Here is a 5,913-nt window from a genome sequence, read left to right on the forward strand (position 1 = left end):
CTCTGGGGCCATCCGGTGCAGGTGTAATTGGCCTTCGGCTTGTAGAAACCATACTTAGTGCCACTGAAATCGTAACTCAACGATATCGGGGAGACGAGAGATTGACGCGCTTGAGTCCGGAGAATTGTTGGCATTGTCGGCCATGTTTTAGCCCTAGGCCACCACTTTTTTAGCGCCTTCAACATTATTATTATTATTATTATTATTATTATTATTATTATTATTATTATTATTATTATTATTATTATTATTATTATTATTATTATTATTATTTGATATGAAAACTTGTGCACAAAGAAAGAGAGGGGGAGAATAGGAAAGGATCAGGCCGGCAACTGCCTTCAACAGTATAGCCGCTTCGTGAACCCACAGAAATGCCTTTTTGGAGCAGATGCGAGTGCTACCAACCTTAATCATGGAATCAAATTTTTAGTACAAGGGGAGTTCGCTAAAGCACGTTGGAGGGCTAGCTGGTCCGGATTCGCGATTACAATGTATGTGTAGTGTTCTTTCTCTATGCTCGTCCGGTCAAGATGCACATTATAATCATGGACAATGTGAGTAGAAGTTAAAATTTAAGTTTCTGAGTGTTACGAGCCAGAAGAACGATCTCATTGTGAGACACACCGATGTGGGGGACTCACGATTAATTTTAACCTCCTGGGGTACAATGCACGGTACACGAGGGCTTTTGAATCCAAACTGGAAAGTGACCTCCGCGGTTAGGGTTGAACCTGCCGTCTCATACCCAGTAGCCAAGTTCCATAGCCACTGTGCTGCCATAGTGGGTAGCTAGCGTTGAAAGAAAATGAGCCAGATGACGAGGCATAACCGAAGTAAATTGCAGAACAAGAGAGAGCGAGAGAAAGGCAAAGGAAAGACAGAGAGTTAACTAGAGGTAACTTCCGGTTGGTTACCCTGCACCGGGGGAGGGGAAAAGGGATGCGATAGGTGAGAGAGAGAGAATGAAATAATAAAAAAACGTCCGCAGATTGCACTAGTGGTGCAAGGCTGGAGTCAACAGCGGAGCTTGTGATCACCTAGCTTTTACGTGGCTTTCCTAAGTTATTTGTAGGTTTTGCGAGGTTATACTAGGTTTTGCTAAGTTGTTGGTAGGCTTGGCTAAGCCGTTTCTAGGTTTTCCGAGGTTATGGTAGGCTTGACTAAGTTGTTTCTAGGTTTTGCGAGGTTGCGCTAGGTTTTGCTAAGTTGTTTTGTCGGTGGGCTTGACGCTGGAAGTTTTCAAGCAGTCGCAGACCCTGATCGCCTTCTCGGCGACGTCGAGAGGCGACTACTCTCCCGTTCCCTGGACTGAAACTCGGGATCCCCGACTCGGCGTCGCCTCCTCTCACACGCAGCTTCGGCACACTGTTCCGGATCAGCTCGGCGGCGACGCATCCCTTCTCGCTTAGCAGTACGGCACTCTTCCTGGTAAGCCGCTTCTTCTTCGGGCGTCCGAACTTTCTTCGGTCTTCCTATGGAAGCAGCACGTACGCACGGAGTAGAGGAACTGAGAGGTGTGTCGCCACACCGGCTGTTCCGAGCTTTTACTTTCCTGTGACGTGCGACTCCGCCCTACGCCCGTGGAGTGCGACGAGGTTACTTGGCTCGGTGCACACGAAGGAAGTTGCTAGGCAACGCGAGGCGGCGCACAGCTGGGCTGAGATTTCTGGTAACGCTGCACGGCGGAACTAAAAGCTTAAATAGCTCCGCTGTTAAAAACCCACACGCACACACATATACACGATACAGAACTTTTCTGTGGGCACTGTCGCGCATTCGGCGAAGGCGTTCCTAGTGCTACACAGTATCACCATCCCATCCTACGTCGCACAGTGTACAATCACAATTTGTCACAAAGACCCGTGTCTTTTAAATAACGTAGCAGCGCCTTCATAGCGGCTCGCGCCGATGTTCGCGTAGGCCAGTTTCCAAGTATGTTTTCCATTATTGGGTTCGTCCAGTTGGTCTAGGGTGGCAAAGCGGGCGGCTCCTTGCGGGTTGAAACGAGGGCACTCACAAAGAAGGTGCACGATTGTTTTGTTCCACCCGCAGAAGTCACAAAGTGGGCTGTTGGCCATTCCGATAATAAAGGAGTACTCATTTGAAAATGCTACTCCAAGCCATAGGCGGACTAGAAGGGTGCAGTTACGTCGTGGAAGGTCTGGCGGAATATGGAGCTGTAGATTAGGATCTAGGGTAAGAAAGACGTGCACTTGTGAATTCGTATGAATTTCATTGAGCTAATGTTAGGTCAAGCGCAAGCGCGGAAAGCTTTTTCGCTGCGTCGGCTCTCGAAAGACGAACGGCAACGCAGTTGACGCCGTCACGGGCAGATCGGGCAGCTGCGTCTGCTCGATCACTGTCATGTATGCCACAGTAACTAGGCAATCATTGATATATTATATCGTCATCATCATCATGAGCCTGGTTACGCCCACTGCCGGGCAAAGGCCTCTCCCATACTTCTCCAACAACCCCGGTCATGTACTGATTGTGGCCATGTCGTCCCTGCAAACTTCTTAACCTTATACGCCCACCTAACTTTCTGCCGCACCCTGCTACGCTTCCCTTCCCTTGGAATCCAGTCCGTAACCCTTAATGACCATCGGTTATCTTCCCTCCTCATTACATGTCCGGCCCATGCCCATTTCTTTTTCTAGATTTCAACTAAGATGTCATTAACTCGCGTTTGTTCCCTTAGCCAATCTGCCCTTTTCTTATGCCTTAACGTTACACCCATCATTCTTCTTTCCATAGGTGGTTGCGTCGTCCTCAATTTAAGTAAAACCCTTTTCGTAAGCCTCCAGGTTTCTGCCCCGTAGGTGAGTACTGGTAAGACACAGCTATTATACACCTTTCTCTTGAGGGATAATGGCAACCTGCTGTTCATGATCTGAAAATGCCTACCAAACGTACCCCAGCCCATTCTTATTCTTCTGATTATTTCCGTCTCATGATCCGGATCCGCAGTCACTACCTGCCCTAAGTAGATGTATTCCCTTACCACTTCCAGTGCCTCGCTACCTATTGTAAATTGCTGTTCTCTTCCGAGACTGTTAAACATTAGTTTTCTGCAGATTAATTTTTAGACCCACTCTTCTGCTTTGCCTCTCCAGGTCAGTGAGCATGCATTGCAATTGATCGCCTGAGTTACTAAGCAAGGCAATATCATCAGCGAATCGCAAGTTACGAAGGTATTCTCCATTAATTTTTATCCCCAATTCTTCCCAATCCACGTCTCTGAATACTTCCTGTAAACACGCTGTGAAGAGCATTGGAGAGATCGTATCTCCCTGTCTGACGCCTTTCTTTATTGGGATTTTGTTGCTTTAATTTTTATGGAGGACTACGGTGGCTGTGGAACCGCTATAGATATCTTTCAGTATTTTTACATACGGCTCATCTACACCCTGATACCGTAATGCCTCCATGACTGCTGAGGTTTCGACAGAATCAAACGCTTTCTCGAAAGTTCTGCCAGTTCTATTCTATCTGTAGGGTTAGAGGCTTTCATACATTGGCGTTTCTTGATCAGCTCTTTCGTCTCCTGCGATTGCTTACTGGTATCCTGTCTAACGGAGTTACCACCCACTTCTATTGCACACTCCTTAATGATGCCCACAAGATTGTCGTTCATTGCTCCAACACTAAGGTGCTCTTCCTGAGTTAAAGCCGAATACCTGTTCTGTAGCTTGATCTGGAATTCCTCTATTTTCCCTCTTACCGTTAACTCATTGATCGGTTTCTTATGTACCAGTTTCTTCCGTTCCCTCCTGAGGTCTAGGCTAATTCTAGTTCTTACCATCCTATGGCCACTGCAGCGTACCTTGCTGAGCACGTCCACATCTTGTATGAAGCCAGGGCTAGTGCAGAGTATGAAGTCTATTTTATTTCTAGTCTCGCTGTTCGGGCTCCTCCCCGTCCACTTTCGGCTATCCCGCTTGCGGAAGAAGGTATTCATTATCCGTATATTATTCTGTTCCGCAAACTCTACTAATAACTCTCCCCTGCTATTCCTACTGCCTATGCCATATTCCCCCACTGCCTTGCCTCCAGCTTGGTACTTGGCTACTTTGGCGTTGAAGTCGCCCATCAGTATAGTGTATGTTGTTTTCAATCTACCCATCGCCGATTCCACGTCTTCATAGAAGCTTTCGACTTCCTGTTCATCATGACTGGATGTAGGGGCGTATACCTGTACAACCTTCATTTTTTACCTCTTATTAAGTTTCACAACAAGACCTGCCACCCTCTCGTTAATGCTATAGAATTCCTGTAAGTTACCAGCTATATTCTTATTAATCAGGAATCCGACTCCTAGTTCTCGTCTCTCCGCTAAGCCCCGGTAGCACAGGACGTGCCCGCTTTTTAGCACTGTATATGCCTCTTTTGGTCTCCTAACTTCACTGAGCCCTATTATATTCCATTTACGGCCCTCTAATTCCTCCAATAGCACTGCTAGACTCGCCTCACTAGATAACGTTCTAGCGTTAAACGTTGCCAGGTTCATATTCCAATGGCGGCCTGTCCGGAGCCAGGAATTCTTAGCACCCTCTGCTGCGTCGCAGGTCTGCCCGCCGCCGTGGTCAGTTGCTTCGCAGCTGCTGGGGACTAAGGGTCGGGGTTTGATTGTACAGTTCATATAGGAGGTTGTGGCCAAGTACTACACCAGGGTGGCCAATCCTGCTCTGGAGAGGGAATGCGTTACCGGTTCTGATCATCGGGATCAGGCCACACTCCAGGCCTGTTTCTGCAATTTTATCGACACGCGGATTTTTTTGTATGCGGTGGAAAATTGCGCGGCACCGGGATTCGAACCACGGACCTCTTGCACGCGGGGCGGGTGTTCTACCTCTACGCCACCGCTGCATATATGTTATATCGTGTCCTCCGTCAACTGTGCGATGGTGGACTTCTCTTATCTCTGCGACGAGCTGCTCATGTGATCCATGGCGCAGTGCTGAGAGTACACTCTGCAGGGCTGCCTTTGGATCACAGAAGATTGACCACACATGGGATGGTTCCTCCTCAATGAAATGAAGGGCCGCACGCAGGGCTACCCATTCAGCGGCTGTCGTTGATAATACATGTGACAATTTTAGCTGTATTTTGATGGATCTTGCTGGTATCACCACAGCGACAACTGAACTTGCAGAGCAAGAACGCTAAAGTGAGCAAAGGAACTGCATCAAAAGTTAACCAAAATTCGGACTTCTTGAGCAAATATAATTTTATGACATGCCCAAAAGTTCTGGCAGGCACAGAGAGAGAAGAGAACAGGAAAAAGATATTGAATACGCAGCTGACATGACGTCCTTCCAAGGTCATTTTCTGCAGCACAAACAATATTGATGACAAGAAAAAACAAAGCAACGTTACTTATCGGATTTTTTCTCGCAACTAATACTTCAGTGTATCAGGAGCACAAAGCACACGATATTCTTGGGCTCTTATGCCAGCTGAAGTCGTTGTAGTAGTCATGGATGTACAGAAACACAGCATGCTTGCAGACTTGTTTCCTTTCTGTCCGGCGGTCGCTTGTTTTGTTCATAATGACTGTCGTAAATAGTAATTTTAATTGCTACTGATGCCTGGACATTGTTCACAGCACATCCTGAGCTGAAGCGGTTGACTGGCTGCAACGTGGTAGGGACAAGCCTTTTTCATAGCGTGTTGAGCACAACGTCGCGGTTTTTCTGTTGAAAAGCTCGGAATGTGGAGTCACAGGGCTACAATCCCTTTAAATTTCCGGTGTTGCATCTCCAGTACATGTTTGAATTGTGAATTATTGTGATATCCTTGAATTACGGTCTCCTTTTCCTATGAAGCTCATGCGTGACATTGTGCCATTGTGTTCAAGAACAACCTCTTTAGTTGCGCGTCCCTCACAGAACAGTAGAAGATAATCAA

The sequence above is a fragment of the Dermacentor variabilis genome, chromosome 6 (genome assembly GCF_050947875.1).
Source record: "Dermacentor variabilis isolate Ectoservices chromosome 6, ASM5094787v1, whole genome shotgun sequence".
Lineage (NCBI taxonomy): Eukaryota > Metazoa > Arthropoda > Arachnida > Ixodida > Ixodidae > Dermacentor > Dermacentor variabilis.